Source organism: Leucoraja erinacea, chromosome 29 (assembly GCF_028641065.1).
Source record: "Leucoraja erinacea ecotype New England chromosome 29, Leri_hhj_1, whole genome shotgun sequence".
In the NCBI taxonomy this organism is placed as follows: domain Eukaryota; kingdom Metazoa; phylum Chordata; class Chondrichthyes; order Rajiformes; family Rajidae; genus Leucoraja; species Leucoraja erinaceus.
Genome location: NC_073405.1, coordinates 6,107,668 through 6,126,721, shown reverse-complemented (window position 1 = coordinate 6,126,721; position 19,054 = coordinate 6,107,668). Strand labels below are relative to the sequence as shown.

The window sequence follows — 19,054 nt, the reverse complement described above, 5'->3', positions numbered from 1 at the left end:
GGCTGATCATCCCCAATCAGTTTCCCATTCATAGAAACATAGAAACATAGAAATTAGGTGCAGGAGTAGGCCATTCGGCCCTTCGAGCCAGCACCGCCATTCAATGTGATCATGGCTGATCATCCCCAATCAGTTTCCCATTCATAGAAACATAGAAACATAGAAATGAGGTGCAGGAGTAGGCCATTCGGCCCTTCGAGCCTGCACCGCCATTCAATATGATCATGGCTGATCATCCAACTCAGTATCCCGTACCTGCCTTCTCTCCATACCCCCTGATCCCCTTAGCCACAAGGGCCACATCTAACTCCCTCTTAAATATAGCCAATGAACTGGCCTCAACTACCCTCTGTGGCAGAGACTTCCAGAGATTCACCACTCCTGCCTTCTCCTCACATCCCCTGACTCTGCTATTTTTAAGAGCCCTATCTAACTCTCTCTTGAAAGCATCCAGAGAACCTGCCTCCACCGCCCTCTGAGGCAGAGAATTCCACAGACTCGCCACTCTCTTGTGAGAAAAAGTGTTTCCTCGTCTCCGTTCTAAACGGCTTACTCCTTATTCTTAAACTGTGTGGCCCCTGGTTCTGGACTCCCCCAACATCAGGAACATGTTTCCTGCCTCTAGCGTGTCCAATCCCTTAACAATCTTATATGTTTCAATGAGATTCCCTCTCGTCCTTCTAAACTCCAGAGTGTACAAGCCCAGCTGCTCCATTCTCTCACCATATGACAGTCCCGCCATCCCGGGAATTAACCTTGTAAACCTACGCTGCACTCCCTCAATAGCAAGAATGTCCCTCTTCAAAATTTGGAGACCAAAACTGCACACAATACCCCCGGGGTTATGGGGAGAAGGCAGGAGAATGGGGTTAGGAGGGAGAGAGAGATCAGCCATGGTTGAACGGCGGAGTAGACTTGGAGGGAACAATCAAATTACGGACTCAAAATGCTGGAGTAACTCATCGGGACAGGCAGCATCTCTGGAGAGAAGGGAACATTTCCAAATCCGCTGTGATTTGGGTTAAGAAGTGTTACCTGGGGTGGGGTGGGTTATGGCGTTGCAGAATCACAGAGGGGTTACTGTAGGTGGCCATTCGGCCCGTTGAGTCGGTACTGTACCAGCACTGTGCAGGAGCAGTCTATAAGTCTAGCGCCTCCCCGGTCTCTCCCTATCTTCCTGCAAGTTGTCACCGTTATCTTGTCTGTGGAATTCTCTGCCTCAGAGGGCGGTGGAGGCCGGTTCTCTGGATGCTTTCAAGAGAGAGCTAGATAGGGCTCTTAAAATTAGCGGAGTCAGGGGATATGGGGAGAAGGCAGGAACGGGGTACTGATTGGGGATGATCAGTCATGATCACATTGAATGGCGGTGCTGACTCGAAGGGCCGAATGGCCTACTCCTGCCTATTGTCTATTGTCTATTGACATGAAGGAAACTGGAAGGATCTATAACACTGTGTATTATTTTACTGTTTGTTCAATCTTGTCCAAGCCGCGTTCTATACACCTCGGCTACCGGCCCGGCTAAAACGACGCCTTCAGTATGAAGCAGGGACACAGGGGACAGATGAGTGTTCTGCAGATGTGGAGAATTATCCCACTTTAGAGGTTGCTGAGTTCAATTCAAAACTTTCCAGAAGATCTTCGGTGAACAAATGGAACAGCGAGTAGTTAATATTGTGTAGGAAGGAACTGCAGATGCTGGTTTAAATCGAAGATAGACACAGAAATGCTGGAGTAACTCAGCGGGAAAGGCAGCAGCATCTCTGGAGGGAAGGAGTGGGTCGAGTCCCTTCTTCAAGAGGTCGCCCCGAAACATCACCCATTCCTTCTCTCCAGAGACGCTGTCTGACCCGCTGAGTTAACTCCAGCTTTTGTGGTACTCGCGCTAAACTCAAAGTGGGTCAGGGGCAGCATCTGTGGAGGGAATGGTCACGGGACGTTTCGGGCCCAGACCCTTCTTCAGACCCGACACATCGCCGGTTCATTCCCTCCACAGATGCTGCCCGACCCGCTGAGTTCCTCCAGCACTTTGTGTTTTGTTCAAAATTCCAGCACCTGCATTTTGTCGTGTATCCGTCTGAACATCTCATAAACGCGAAAAAACGAATTCTATCCACAGGGTCACAATGAACCAGTTAGATTAGAATCAACATTGAATAAGCATTGGTTTACTGTGAATGCGTGGCATCATAGATTATACCAGCGATAGAGATTGCCAGTGGTGGAGCTGCAGTAATATCTGTTAAAATGAGCCTTTCTCTGGCTGTTCCTTTTACCTAAGCGTTGGAGATGCAATTGGATTTTAGACATATTTGCTTTGGACAATAAAATGGTTCACCCTCATCTTTAGCCAGCGTCCTGCTGATTTCACCAGTTCCCGGTGTAATGAGTTGAGACACTTCACGAGGATACGGCTGGGATGAGGTTTATCTGCGGGGAATGTTCCTCACAAACCTGGGCTGGAATCTTGAATCCGGAGAGTGGAATTTAGATGAATGTCCCCAACAACGGGGGGGGGGGGGGGGGGGGGGGGGGGGGGGGGGTGTATCACTGAAACACTCTTACCCAGAGTGACAGAGTGTTAGGAAGTGTGAGAGTGAGAGTGAGAGTGAGTGTTAGGGCGAGTGTGTGTATGTGAGATAGCAAGAGTGTGTGTGTTAGAGTGAGTGTGTGTGTGTGTGTGTGAGAGAGAGTGTGTGTGTGTGTGTGTGTGTTAGAGATAGTGTTTGCGTGAGTGCGTCTGTGTGTCCTTGAGTGTGTGTGTGCATGAGAGTGTGTATGGGGGAGAGAGAGAGTGAGAGAGGGACTTCAATCATATGATCTTCCTTGCCACCCAAAATGCCATGTTGCAGTTGGCTGCACTTGACAGGAGAGAGAAAGAGAGATCTTTCTTTACCACTCTGTCTGATATTTCTGCCACAAACAACATATTTTTAAAAGCCAGCATCGCCCTCGTGCAGGTTCTGTGGGCAAATGCATTGCCTGGTGTGGCACTGTTTGGTGGCAATTAATTTATTCAAGGGCCTCTGGAAGTTTGATCTCGGCCAAGGAGACCATGGGCACTCGCTTTGCTGCCGAAGATAGACACCATATGCTGGAGTAACTCAGTGGGTCAGGCAACATGTCTTTTTTCCAGAGATGCTGCCTGACCCGCCGAGTTCCACCAGCACTTAGTGTTGATCTTCGATATCTGTCAGCATCTGCAGTCCCTTACTACACTAGCTTTGCCGACACTGTTTCTCCCTTGGTTCTACTTTAATCAGAGGGTGGTGAATCTGTGGAATTCTTTGCCACAGAAGGCAATGGAGGCCAAGTCAATGGATATTTTTAAGGCAGAGATAGATAGATAGAGGGAAAGATAGATCAGCCCATGATTGAATGACAGAGTAGACTTGATGGGCTGAATGTTGGGAAAATGTTCCCAATGTTGGGCGAGTCCAGAACCAGGGGCCAGAGTCTTGGAATAAAGGAGGGAGGCCATTTAACACTGAGGTGAGGAAAAACGTTTTCACCCAGAGAGTTGTGAATTTATGGAATTCCCTGCCACAGAGGGCAGTGGAGGCCAAGTCACTGGATGGATTTAAGAGAGAGTTAGATAGAGCTCTAGGGGCTAGTGGAGTCAAGGGATATGGGGAGAAGGCAGGCATGGGTTATTGATTGGGGACGTTCAGCCATGATCACAGTGCTGGCTCGAAGGGCCGAATGGCCTCCTCCTGCACCTATTTTCTATGTTTTTATGAATGTCCTACGCCCCTGTCCCACTTAGGAAACGTGAACGGAAACCTCTGGAGACTTTGTGCCCTCACCCAAGGTTTCCGTGCGGTTCCCGGAGGTTGCAGGTGGTTGCCGGAGGTTGCAGGTAGTGGAAGCAGGTAGGGAGACTAATAAAAACCTCCGGGAACCTCAAGTGTTGCCAAGGGTTTTGGCCCGAAACGTTGCCTATTTCCTTCGCTCCATAGATGCTGCTGCACCCGCTGAGTTTCTCCAGCACTTTTGTCTACCTTCGATTTTCCAGCATCTGCAGTTCCTCATTAAACACAATAGTCTACTGAGCCCGCGTGCAAGTGGTGCCCCATGTTTTGGCACCATTTACTTATCTACTTCCCAATGTCTCTACTTCCTCAGAAGGGTTAGTCCCCTGGGACTAGCTGCGTCCCCATACAACTCTCACCAACTTCTACAGATGCATCGTAGAAAGCATTTTATCCGGATGCATCACAGCTTGGTTTGGGATCAGCTCCATCCAAGACCGCAAGAAATTGCAACAAATTGTGGACGCAGCCCAGACTATCACACGAACCAACCTCCCTTCCATCGACTCCATTTACACCTCACGCTGCCTCGGCAAGGCCAGCAGCATCATCAATGACATTGACACTCCCTCTTCTCCCCTCTCCCATCTGGCAAAAGGTACAGAAGTGTGAAAACGCACACCTTCAGAATCGGGGACTGTTTCTTCCCAGCTGTTCAGGCAACTGAACCATCCTTCTGCAACCAGAGAGCAGTGCTGAACTACTATCCACCTCATTGGTGTTGCTTGGACTATCCTTGATCGGACTTTGCTGGCTTTACCTTGCACTCAACGTTATTCCCTTATCATGTATCTGTACACTGTAAATGGCTCGATTGTAATCATGTTTTGTCTTTCTGCTGACTGGTTAGCATGCAACAAAAGCTTTTCACTGAACCTCAGTACAGGTGACAATAAACAGAACTGACCTATCCAATGTCCGAGCTCTTGTGCAAAGTTCCTACAGCGAGCAAGATAGATCACTCGACGAAAAAGACATATTTCGGTCATGGGCAGATTCATGGGTCATTTTAGGCCCCATTTCCGTAACCGGCTTCCGTCTCCGCACCAAAGATCCCACAGCGGAGTAAAGATACTAGTGCGGAGACGGAAGCCGGTTACGGAAACATCCTCATAAAAATAAAAGTTATTTGGCAAAAATCTTCTCCTCATTTTCAGAATTTTAAATTTATTAACATAAAACTGTTCCCCCGCAACGGTGATTACACTGCATTTAAGAAGGGACTGCAGATGCTGGAGAATCGAAGGTTACACAAAAAAGCTGGAGAAACATCCCCTAGCCTTCGGGCTCCTCCTCCTTTTTCCTTTCTTGTCCCCGCCCACCCCCGCCCCCGATCAGTCTGAAGAAGGGTTTCGGCCCGAAACGTTGCCTATTTCCTTCGCTCCATAGATGCTGCAACCGGTGATTACACTGCAGGTCGGGTCAGGTCGGGTTACTGAAATGGATGAAAAAAAGACCCACATTCCGCTCCGTTGCGTACTACACGTCAGCCATTGCAGTTAGCAGGAGTGGTCTATCTTGGTCTATCTATAGGATCATTGGTTATGTGTGTTGCCCGTTCCAGGCAAGCCCCAGGCTGCTGTGGGCCTCCAGCCATCGCCACATCCCTCTCCTCGCCCCAGGGAAGCCTCCCACAGCCTGAGAGATAATATTTGATCTCTTGTTTCTCTGCTGCCTCCTCCAGAGGGCGAGTGTGTAGATTTATCACTGGGTAATACGGGGCGGGAGATTGCAACCTTCACGTGGCCCACCCTGTTTCAACGAATGCAATCAACCCGGTGTGCACAATCAAATAGCACAAGTTGTCCTACAACTTTAGGCTGTGCACGCCATATGCAAGAAGAAGAAAACTGGGGAATATTATAGATAAGCCTCACCCTCTGCAGGTCGGCACGGTGGCGCAGCGGTAGAGTCTTACAGCGCCAGAGACCCGGGTTCGATCCTGATTATGGGAGCTAGTCTGTACGGAGTTTGTATGTTCTCCTGGTCCTGCCGAAATCTTTCCCACACTCCAAAGACGTACAGGTTTGTAAGTTCATTGGCTTGGTATAGTTGTGAATCATCCCTAGTGTGTGTAGGATGATGTTAGTGTACGGGGATCGCTGGTCGGCACTGACCCAGTGGGCTGAAGGGCCTGATTCTGCATTGTATCTCCAGAGTAAAGTCATAAAATAAACTTCCCCAAATTGCTAATTTTCCGGCAGGAGATGCTATATCAGGAGAGGGAATCCCAGCTCATTTTCATGTCTTCCTCCAGTCTCCGGCTGCATGAAATTTAGTTAAGAGCTTTGAACGCTCGAACAGATAACTTTTGATTAAACAGGTATGATCAAGAGTTGTCACTGGTCTGGTTTAATTAACCAAGTAGTAATCAGCTTAATTGGTACTGAGTGGAACTAACTGGATTTATTTTAGGCGATAAAATGTCGCAACAATAACAAGAGGCAGCGTGAATGATAAATGCTGGTGAGTTTAGTTTAGAGGCATTTATACTTCAGTATTTCACATACTAATTACTGAAATGCCCTTTGGCTGGGTTCCTGGTGCAGCCCTGGGGAGTTGCCAGATAGTGTCATCTTTGCAGTTATGTAGAACAGAGCAGAACTCCAGTACGTATAACTCACAGAGTGACCACACCGTGAGATGCTCGATTAGACGTTATTTTTAACTACAACTCAATTGAGATGCATCGTAGCATATTGTGCTCTCCTGTTCTATAGATCGTGAACATCAACAATCACACCAGATTAATCTCCCAATCTGGGTTCTAGCAGTGCACCTCTTCATTAAAACGTTATTTCCCAGAAAATGTTAGTTGTTACTTATGAAAATCCCCTCACTCTGGGAGGGGGCAGCTTTTTTACACAAAGGGGGGTAGGTAGTAGGTGGAATGAGGTTGATAAGTTCACAAGGTATATGAGCAGAATGAGGCCATTCAGCCCATCAAGTCTACCCCGCCATTCAATCATGGCGGACCTATCTTTCCCTCTCAACCCCATCCTCCCGCCCTCTCCTCGCGTAGTTGAGGCAGGTGCTAGCACAACAGTTGGACAAGCACATGGGAGGGATAGAGGGACAATGGGCCAAACGCAAGCAAGTGGGACTAGTGTAGATGGGGCATGTGGTCAGTATGGGCGTTGGGCCGAAGGGCCTGTTGCACACTGTATTACACTATGACTCTATAAGGTCCCAGGCATTTGGCAAAACCTTAAATGGACCCTCCCAAGAAATGGAAGGAGAGGGTAAACAATTATAGGCCCTTGTCTGACATTGAGGAAATGACACAATGCATTATTAAGGAGGCCATTATTAAGGGCCTGTCCCACTTACACAAATTTTTTGGCAACTTGCTGGCACCCACCATAGTCTCAACAGGTTGCCGGAAATTTTCAACATGTTGAAAATCCAGCAGCGAGCAGAAAATGGTACAACTCTTTGGGCGACTACTCACGACCAAACAGGCATCACCCCACGCACAAGCTACTGTGCAAGTTAATATCAAATGGGGATTGGATAAAGGCGTAACTACCTTAGTTTTCAGTTTTAATTTTCGTTTTCGAGATACAGTGATAGAGAACAGGCCCTTTGGCCGACTGAGTCCACATTGACGAGCGATCCCTGCACATTAACACTGTCCTCCAACACCAGGGACGTTTTTTACATTTACACCAAGGCAATTAACCTACAAACCTGGACGTCTTTGGAGTGTGGGATGAAACTGAAGTTTTCGGTGAAAACCCACGCAGGTCACGGAGAGAACGTGCAAACTCCGTACAGACGGCAGCCGTAGACAGCAACTGGGTGGGCAAGCCGGTGTGGGCAAGTTGGGCCGAAGGGCCTGTTCCACGCTGTATGACTTTATGACTCTAAGTATCGAAGAGGTTAGGGAGGGGGAACAGGAAGTTGCATGGAGGGCAAGTTTGGATTAGTCATGATCTTATGGAATGGTGATGTAAACTTGAGGAGCCAATTGTTTTCTTCCTGCTCCTGCTGTGTTCCTCTCTCCTGATGCCTACAAACCAACTCCAGCAGCTCCCAACATATCACCAAAGACTGCCTTCCACGCTGAAGGCAGGAACGGGGTACTGATTGGGGATGATCAGCCATGATCACATTAAATGGCGGTGCTGGCTCGAAGGGCCGAATGGCCTACTCCTGCACCTATTGTCTATTGTCTGTTGTGTAGGTAGGTAGCTGCTGGTTTAAACTGAAGATTGGCATAAACAGCTGGAGTAAGTCAGCGGTTCAGGCAGCATCTCTGGAGAGAAGGAATGGGTGACGTTTTGTGTCGAGACCCACCTTCAGACTGAGAATCAGGGGAGCGGGGACGGAGAGATATAGGAGGTACATAAAGCCATTCCACCTATCTTTGTGACCTTGATCCCCCTCTTACACAAACATCTTCCAGTTGGCAACGTGTAGGAGCAATCAGTTGCAAACGATGAGAGCACTGAAGCCGACTCTATCCTTTTCACGACTGTCCCAGCTGGGAACAGCAATGCCATGAATAAACCTGTTTGCCGTGATGCTGATTGCTTCTGTGTAACACTGATTACTTCTAACTCTGAAGGTTTCTGCAAAGCTTTCGGAGACTGTGTGGCAAATTATTAAAATCACCTTAAAGAATGTTCATGGCTGATCAAATGATCATTTAATCCCAGTTTCTGCCAGCTCGGCACAATTTGAGGATTTATTAGATCCTTGTTCAGTATATTGTCTCTTGCGAAGATTTCTAACTCTGGCTAACAGCAGCAAGCTGCCATATTATTGGTCTAAACATTCTCGTTGGCACACACGTTGACTCTGCAAACCTGTTGGTAAATGAATGCAAGACCCGGCCTCAGTGTGTGTGTGGGTTTGTTCGATGTGCTGGTGTCAATAAACTAGAGAGATGAAAATCAGTCTGGATTCCCCATGTTAGTTATTATTTAGTTGCTCTGACTGGAAATGGGAGCCAATAGTATTGGTTGGGGACGATACTGTCCAACCCTATCTTAGTCTTAGACCCCCTTCAGTCATGTCTGACCATGGGTGTCTCCAGGGTGCTATTCCCTATATGGAGGACGCCTGTGCGTGACTTTGTTTAACGTGGGGAGACTGGTGCACAGACAGCCACCACACGGTCCTTGACAGATCTGGGTCAGGATCCAGCGGCATGGAGTCCAAGATGACCGGAGACCCTTTTCTGCCGCAGCCTTCATCCGCCTTCCCAGCCGTTGTGACGCTCCACTGAGGTCAGCCATCGTCCTCCGACCGTTCCACCGTTGAGGTCTTGGTTGGACTGCTCTTTGTCAGAGTCCTCCCCCTTGACCTTACCGACATGGGTGGCCCCACCAGGAGCATTGCTCCAGACGGCATCGCTCTCAGGATCTCGGGTCCACACAAGCTGCTCCAAGGTGACAATCCACGGAGAAGCAGAACATCATAAATGGGCAAAAATATCTTGCGGGAGGGGGTGATTGTTGTCAAAATTGTGATCGCGGAGTCAAAATATCTTCAATGTTTATTGAGATCCTCATGGGTCCGATTGGCGGCATCAAAGGAGGCATCTCCAGCGCAGAGAGAGACCATTTGGCCCAACCTGTCCATGCTAGATTTCACACTCATTGACAATCGCACAAAATGCTGGAATAACTCAGCGGGACAGGCAGCATCTCTGGATGGAAGGAAAAGGTGACGTTTCGGGATTAGGCCCTTCTTCAGACTGAGGATCAGCCCAGCTGCTCCATTCTCTCAGCATATGACAGTCCCGCCATCCCGGGAATTAACCTTGTAAACCTACGCTGCACTCCCTCAATAGCAAGAATGTCCTTCCACAAATTAGGAGACCAAAACTGCACACAATACTCCAGGTGTGGTCTCACCTGAGCTCTGTACAACTGCAGAAGGACTTCTTTGCTCCTATATTCGATTCCTCTTGTTACAAAGGCCAACATGCCATTCGCTTTCTTCACTGCCTGTTATACCTGCATGCTTACTTTCATAGACTGATGTACAAGGACCCCCCCCAGATCCCATTGTACTTCCCCTTTTCCCCCAACTTGACGCCATTTAGATAGTAACCTGCTACCAAAGTGGATAACCTCACATTTATCTGCATTAAACTGCATCTGCCATGCATGTGCCCACTCCCCCAACCTGTCCAAGTCGCCCTGCATTCTCATAGCATCCTCATCACAGTTCACACTGCCACCCAGCTTTGTCACAGTGCCAGACAGAGCCCTCTTCCGCCTGGCACTGTGACTTGCGGATGGGCAGCTTGGCCAGGCCCAGGGGCAACCCAACCAGGGCATCTTCAGCTCTACACTCTCCCCTACGCACAGGGTGTATACTGCAATGCCCTCTGTGGTTCCATCGTGGTGCAGATAAAGACTGGTTATGCTGGTAGGTTAGCAGAAGGTGTATTAACCTTAAAAGGGAGAAGAAGAATCCTCAGGAGATGGGGGGTTGGGGGGGATAATATCAGTGTAATAAATCTGGTCACTTAATATTAAAAAAGTCAACCTTCCTTGACATTTAAAAAGATCGTGGAATAATGACTAGTTTTGGAGAGGACTGTGTTTATCCTATGATGTCGCGTCTAAGAGCGTGATTGTACTTGACTTCGACTCAGTTCGGCACGTGACAAGTGGTGGCAGAGTTGCTGCCTTACTGCGCCAGAGACCCCCATTCCATCCTGAGCATGGGGGCTGCCTGTGTGGAGTTTGCACGTTCCCCCTGTGACTGCGTGGGTTTTCTCCGGGTGCCCCGGCTTCCTCCCACATACAGATGTCAGAGGTAATGTTGAGAAAGCAGGAGAATGGGGTTGGGTGGGAGAGATAGAACAGCCATGTTTGAATGGCGGAGTAGACCTGATGGGCCTAGTTCTACTGGTTCTGATGGGCCTAGTTCTACTACTACTCTTATTCCTGCTCCTACTCGATTAATGGACTTTGGTAAATTGTCCAGTAATTTGGCTTTGTTAAACATTGTAAATTGTCCCTAGTGTGTAGGATAGTGGTTGTTGGTCAGTGTGGGCTCGGTGGGCCGAAGGGCCTGTTTCCATGCTGGATCTCTAAATTAAACTAGACTCTTAGACAGATGTTGCGTTTGTTAGTACTCTTACCACTGATCCTTTGACACCAAGTACACTTGTGGTAAATAACTGATCATCAATGAAAAGCTAGCAGAAGAAAATTGTGCAATAGTGTAAACACTGTGTGAAGTGTGAGCTTCTTCCACCCTCCTGGTACAACTGCTGCCTCACTGCGCCGGAGACCCATGTTCAATCCTGACCTCTGGTGCTGTCTGCGTGGAGTCTGTACGTCCTCCCTGTGGCTCCAGTTTCCTCCCACATCCCAAAGACTAATGGGTTTGTAGGTTATTTGCCCTGCTGTTTGTTAGAAGTGGATAAGAACATGGGATAACCTAGAACTAGCACGGACGGGTGATCGATGGCTGGCACGGACTCGGTGGGCTGAAGGGCCTGTTTCCATGCTGCATTCTTCAATGAATTCAATGAATTTCTATTCAACCGGGTGCTCTGGTTTCCCCCCCCCCCCACATCCCAAGAATATTGTGATTTACAGGTTCATTGGCCTCTGTAAATTGCAGCTGGAATGTGGGAAGTGGATGCGAAAGTTGGGTGACATAGACTTTAGTTTAGTTTAGTTAGTTCATTGTTACATGTACCAAGTTACAGTGAAAAGCTTTTTGTTGCATGCTATCCAGTCAGCGGAAAGACTATGCATGATTAATATCAAGCCTTCTGCATTTGTACAGATCATAGAGTAAGTAATGCTGCTGCTGGAGCAGCGGTTTAAAAGAGTGGAGGGATTATGACAAGCGATTGCAGATCCACTTCTGGGACCAGCACCCGAATGTCGCCTGGCTTGGGGCCCCATCTTGGATCTTGAATCTAGGGTGATCAATGGTTAGCATGGACCATCGATGGGCTGAAGGGGTCTTTTCCACATTCCGCCTCTCAATCAATTCAATGCGTTTCGCCACACGGTGCTGGCTAGTTCAGACTCCATGGTGTTCCGGTGGCTATAATTTCCCGACTAATATCAATAGAGACGAGACTTCCCAGTGTGTGGGAGAGTGTGGGCGCTTGAACCAGCAGTCGTCTTCCCATCCGTCACATCTTGTACGTCTGAAGAAGGGTTTCGGCCCGAAACATCGCCTATTTCCTTCGCTCCATAGATGCTGCTGCACCCGCTGAGTTTCTCCAGCAATTTTGTGTACCTTTGTACATACTAAAACTAATTGAGTGTCACAGTTGCTGCTTTTGAGGCAGCTGACTGGTTTATGTGATGTTGGGTGGAAGAAAACTGAAGTCCTGTGTTTGAGACTTTTGTCCTTCACGTTTCTGCAGCAGGTTCTCAGCGGCAGATTGTTCAAATGTACAAGATAAATGAATCCGTCTAAATTTATTTCCATCGATCTAATTTTCTCTGCCTCGGACAATACCAATTTCTAATTACCTTTTGATGCCCGACATTGTATTATTGGGTGAGATTTTTCTCTAAGCTTCTCATTTCTGGGTGCAGTAGCACTTTATAGTTGCAGAATGTCACAGTGTATTCATTCCAGGAGATGTGTGGAAGCTTAACGAGATGAGAAGAGAAACTGTCATCTGCTCGTGTTCATTGGTTCTAGCAGCAGAGTTAGGCCATTCGGCCCATCAAGTCTACTCCGCCATTCAATCTTGGCTGATCTATCTTTCCCTGTCAACCCCATTCTCTGCCAAACCTCATCCGCCTTAAAAATATCCCTTGATTGCTCTCTATCCCAAAACTCTACCTCCACGACATTGGTGCTACCTCCTGCTTCCATGCAGAACTCACTGACTTCATCAACTTCACCACTGATTTCCATCCTACACTCATATTCACTTGGACCATCTCCGACATCTCCCTACCGTTTCTAGATCTCACCGTCTCCATCACAGGAGACAGACTATTGACCGACATCTACTACAAACCTACTGACTCTCATAGCTATCTTGACTACACTTCTTCCCACCCTGCTTCCTGTAAAGACTCCATCCCCTACTCCCAATTCCTCCGTCTACGCCGCATCTGCTCCCAGGATGAGGTGTTCCATGCCAGGGCATCGGAGATGTCCTCATTCTTCAGGGTACAGGGGTTATCCAGTCACCAGAAAGACAATCCATGTTTACAATCGAGCCGTTTACAGTGTATAGATACATGATAAAAGGGAATAACGTTTAGTGCAAGGTAAAGCCAGCAATGACTGATCAAGGATAGTCCGAGGGTCACCAGTGAGGTAGATAGTTGTAACCGAGCCAGATGTCCATCTACGCTCGTCCCATTTGCTGACATTTGACCCGTATCTCTCTAAACCTTTCCTATCCATGTACTGTAGCTGATCTTGGGGCAAGGCTGCTCTGATTCAAGTATTTGCTCATTCAATGATATTTTCTTCTCACATGTACCTAGGGTACAGTGAAATACTTATTTTTTGCACGCAACCCGGTAAAATCATACAGCAAACCTCACCCATGCAGTGCCCGAGAGTTGCCACGTCTCACACAATTACAAAGGCCTGGAGTTGGAAAAAAGTGCTCGAATGAAATACGAAGAGTGGGCGGCTGGAAGAGGAGACGAAGTGCAGGCGGAAGCTATATTTAAGAGGGAGTTAGATGTGGCTCTTGTGGCTAAGGGGATCAGGGGGGTATGGAGAGAAGGCAGGTACGGGATACTGAGTTGGATGATCAGCCATGATCATATTGAATGGCGGTGCAGGCTCGAAGGGCCGAATGGCCTGCTCCTGCACCTAATTTCTATGTTTCTATGTTTCTATTACAGCAAGGACGAAAAGTGAAAGAGAGATGAGGGGTGCAGTTTATATAGTCTGCAAATGGTGCTTGATGACAAATGCTGGTGAAACTCAGCAGGTGCAGCAGCATCTATGGAGCGAAGGAAATAGGCAACGTTTCGGGAAGGAAATAGGCAACGTTTCGGGCCGAAACCCTTCCGGGTTTCGGCCCGAAACGTTGCCTATTTCCTTCGCTCCATAGATGCTGCTGCACCCGCTGAGTTTGCTGCTGCACCCTTCTTCAGACTGATGGAGTGTCTGGGGGCTGGGGGGGGGGGAGAAGAAAGGAAAAAGGAAGAGGGGGAGCCCGAGGGCTGAGGGAGAGCTGAGAAGGGGAGGAGTGCAAATGGAGCAAAAGTACTTTCCACTAACATGGGCCTCGACCCGAAAAACGTCACCCATTCCTCCTCTCCAGAGATGCTGCCTGTCCCGCTGAGTTACTCTAGCATGTTGTGTCCACCTTACAATGAAAGTTATTCCTTTATCCTACGCTGTAAACGGCTCGACTGTAATCATGCGTTGTCTTCCTGCTGACTGGCTAGCCCGCGACAAAAAGGCTTTTCGCTGTCCCTCTGTATATTTGACAATACACTACTAAACTAAACTGGATTATTGTGTTAGATGAACCAGCTTCATGTTCTGTAGTTGGTTTAAAGGAGGGATTATTCCGCTGACACACTCCAGGAGTGTCTAATGACTACTAAGCAGTCAATAATATTCCCAGCCTTGGCCTTGCCTTCAATTATGCAGGAGGAAAATATATTCTCTCTACACCATTTCACCTTTGCGTCAGGCCTCTAGCAAGATTCTCCAAGGTTTGAGTCTTGAACCATGCATGATTGCCTTCACAAACTTTAATTGGCAGCGGTGTTGTTTAGTTTAGTGTAATTTAACCATATAATATAACCATATAACAATTACAGCACGGAAACAGGCCATCTCGACCCTTCTAGTCCGTGCCGAACACATAATATCCCCTAGTCCCATATACCTGCGCTCAGACCATAACCCTCCATTCCCTTCCCATCCATATAACTATCCAATTTATTTTTAAATGATAAAAACGAACCTGCCTCCACCACCTTCACTGGAAGCTCATTCCACACAGCTACCACTCTCTGAGTAAAGAAGTACCCCTCATGTTACCCCTAAACTTCAGTCCCTTAATTCTCATGTCATGTCCCCTTGTTTGAATCTTCCCTACTCTCAGTGGGAAAAGCTTATCCACGTCAACTCTGTCTATCCTTCTCATCATTTAAAAAACCTCTATCAAGTCCCCCCTTAACCTTCTGCGCTCCAAAGAATAAAGCCCTAACTTGTTCAACCTTTCTCTGTAACAAGTTTAGAGATACAGTTTAGAGATACAGCGCGGAAACAGGCCCTTCGGCCCACCGGGTCCGTGCCAACTAGCGATCCCCGCACATTAACACTATCCTACACCCACTACTAAGGACAATTTTCACATTTACACAGCCAATTAGTCTACAACCTGTACGTCTTTGGAGTGTGGGAGGAAACGAAGATCTAGGAGAAAACCCCCCGCGGTCACGGGGAGAACATGCAAACTCCGTACAGACAGCACCCGTAGTCGGTATCGAATGCGGTTCTCTGGCGCTGCGATCGCTGTAAGGCAGCAACTCTATGCTGCACCACCATGACGTTGTACATTCATAGGCAGGTACTAGCACAACGTTTAAGAAACATTCAGACAGGTACGTTGGACAGGACAGGTTTAGAGGGATATGGGCCAAACGCAGGCAGGTTTGACTCATTTGAACAGGACAGGAAGCTCAGGCTTTTTCTTGAGTGTAATGTTGAAGGGTTTTAGATCATATCCCTGTTTGGGATCATCTCTGCGGACCAGTTTATGCTGTAAATACTAATGATTATCTGAACTCCACTTCCACGTACAACTTTAATTGAACAAGGATATAGTTTCAGTTTGCAACCTGTGGAACGAGTTTGATATTCATCAAGCAACAGCTGAGAATTTTAATAGCTTCTGCTCCTTAATGCAAAAATGAGTGTTCTGTCATTTAATGTGAATTATTTATTCATTTATGTATTGCGGTCCGAGAATTTCACTTACAATGGCCCATAAGGTGCTAGAAAATCGCAGTGTGCATTTTCACACAGAATTATTCTTCTCTACCAATTTCTGTTTTTTCTACATGAGACATTCTATATCACACTGCTTCTGGCTGGTTCAGTTATTGTGTCTGCTTCTCTTTACACTCTGAATCCTCCTGGCAGTTCACTCTATGTTATAGACTGTGAATATATTATATTGTATCTTCGCACTTGTCATTAACATAGACTTTAGCTTTCAATCTCACCTTGCTCTCTGTGCTACATTTGAGACCAAATTCACTTAAGGGGCCTGTCCCACTTTCACAACCTAATTCACGACCTTTTTTACTCGTGGACATTTTTCATCAGGCTAGGAAAAATGCCCCGACCTACTTGATGTGACGAGTACCTACGACTAGCATCACGACCTACCTACGACCTACCTACGACCTCCTACAACCTCGTGACGGCCATGCTGCGAGTAAGATCAAGGGCAAACTCGGCAGAAGATGTAAATTAGGTCGTGAAAATCCTTCCCCTCATGTATAATATACTTCCAAATATTTACTTCTGTTGGGTAGCAGAGAGCAGTACAGTACAGTGTGGCACAGTGATAGAGCTGCTGCCTCACAGCGCCAGAGACCTAGGTTCGATCCTGATCTTGGAATCTGTCCGTGTGGGGAGATTGCATGTTCTTCCCGTGGCCGTGTGGGTTTCCTCCGGGTGCTCCGGTTTCCCCCCACATCCCAAAGACACGGGGGGTGGGGGGGGGGTCTGTAGGTTCACTGGTCTCTGTAAATTGTGTGTCGGGAGTGGATGAGAAAGTGGGATAACATAGAACTGGTGTGAATGGGTGATCAGTGGTGGTTGTGGACTCGGCGGGCCGAAGGACCCATTTCCATGCTGCAACTAAACTAAACTAAACTAAACTAAACTAAACTAAGTACAGGAACAGGCCCATGGGCCCACAATGTCCGTGCCCAACGTGATGCCAGGTTAAACCAAACTCCTCTGCTTGCATGTTATCTATATCCCTCCATTCCTTGCATATACACGCGCCCATCTAAACACCTCCCAACCAACATTATTGCAACAGCCTCCATCTAGCCTGTGAAGGAGATACACTACTTGCCTCAAATAAAAACAGTAAATACTGGAATTACTCACCGCGATTGTTCTGTTTCTCTCTCCACGGTTCCCGCCTGATCTGACGAGTGGTTCCAGCATTTTATTTTCTTTAGAATTTCCAGCATCCTCAATTTCTTTTGATTTTCACCACAGTTTGTGTGTTGCTCACATATAGCGTTTAGCGGCACTGGGCCTGTACTCGCCGGAGTTTAGAAGGATGAGGGGACACCTCATTAAAACTTACCGAATAGTGAAAGGCTTGGATTGAGAGGATGTGGAGAGTGTCTAGGACTAGAGGTCACAGCCTCTGAATTGAAGGATGTTCCTTTAAGAAAGAGATGAGGAGGATTTTTTTTAGTCAGAAGGTGGTGATCCATAGAATTCTTCGCCACAGAAGGCTGTGGTGGACAAGCCAATGGAGATTTTTAAGATAGATAGGTTCTTGATTAGTACGGGTGGCAGGGGTTATGGGGAGAAGGCAGGAGAATGAGGATAGGAGGGAGAGATAGATCAGCCATGATTGAATGGCGGAGTGGACTCGATGGGCCGAATGGCCTAATTCTGCTCCTATCACATATGGCCTTCAATTTGAACAATGGGGCTGGCTCTGGTTGTCCTTGCATCTTGTTATGTTTGATAGAAATTGTTTGTTGCATTATGGGACATGGCTCCCATTTAGGAAAGCAAATATTGTTTGAAAACGTGCGTTTGGCTTAATCTCCCCAGCCATGACAATGATATCGGGAAACACTCTGGCGATTTCTCTTTGAGCTGATGATTCTATTTCTTTCCTGCTCTAAACCTAAACTCTGATTTTCTCCTGTCCCGTCTTGACTGTTCAGTCAGCCACAAACCTGCCATCAGGCATTTAATTAGTGGTGATGGTGGGACTGTTAGTGTGGCGCTGCCAAGTCAGATTACTCTCGGCATCCGTCGTGGTTTTTGATGGAAATGTCCAACTCATTGGTGTCCTGAAGGTTCTTCAGACACATTGCCAGTTTTCAGCCAAGGTCAGAGAGATTTAGGATGTGTGGGAAGGAACTGCAGATGCTGGTTTACACCGAAGATAGGCACAAAATGCTGGAGTAACTCAGCGGGCCAGGCAGCATCTCTGGAGAAAAGGAATAGGCGACGTTTCGGGTCGAGAACCTTCTTCAGACCGAGAGTCAGAGGAGGTCTTTATTCTTTGGAGCGCAGAAGGTTAAGGGGGGACTTGATAGAGGCCTTTAAAATGATGAGAGGGATAGACAGAGTTGACGTGGATAAGCTTTTTCAATTGAGAGCAGGGAAGATTTAAACAAGAGGACATGATTTGAGAATTAAGGGACAAAAGTTTAGGGGTAACATGAGGGGGAATTTCTTTACTCAGAGGGTGGTAGCTGTGTGGAATGAGCTTCCAGTGGAAGTGGTGGAGGCAGGTTCGATTTTATCATTTAAAAATAAATTAGATAGGTATATGGACGGGAAAGGAATGGAGGGTTATGGTTTGAGTGCAGGTAGATGGGACTAGGTGAGAATAAGTGTTCGGCACGGACTAGAAGGGCCGAGATGGCCTGTTTCCGTGCTGTAATTGTTATATGGTTATATGGAGAGGGAAACGAGAGATATGAAAAGGTGCCCAGAACTAGTGAATGAGAGATATGCAAAAGAGCAAATCAAAGCCAGCCACGATGATCAAGGAAAGTTGTGAAACATGATTGTGAAAAATTGCAGCAGGGTCTTGATCGACTGGCCAGGTGGGCTGAGGAATGGTTGATGGAATTTAATACAGAGTTGTTAGATGTGTGGGATTTTGGGAAGGTTGAGCAGGCTGGGACTCTATTCCCTGGAGCGCAGGAGGATGAGGGGTGATCTTATAGAGAGGTTTATAAAATCATGAGAGGAATAGATCGCGTAGATGCACGGAGTCTCTTGCCCAGTGTAGGTGAATCGAGGACCAGAGGACATGGGTTTATGGTGAAGGGGAAAAGATGTTATAGGAATCTGAGGGGTAGCTTTTTCACACAAAGGGTGGTGGGGGTATGGATCGAGCTGCCAGAGGAGGTGGTTGAGGCAGGGACTATCCCATCATTTAAGAAACAGTTCGACAGGTACATGGATAGGACAGGTTTGGAGGGATATGGACCAAACACAGGCAGGTGGGACTTAGTGTAGATGGGACATGTTTCCCACGCTGTATCACTCTATGACTCCATGAATGGTGAATGGTGGAGCCAACAATG

The 19,054-nt window shown here is 47.4% G+C and overlaps 1 protein-coding gene across 1 annotated transcript in view; it reads left to right on the top strand.

Annotated features, from left to right (window-relative positions):
• Positions 1-19,054, top strand: part of grin3bb (glutamate receptor, ionotropic, N-methyl-D-aspartate 3Bb) — a 53,936-nt gene that overhangs the window by 874 nt on the left and 34,008 nt on the right. The window lies entirely within an intron of this gene.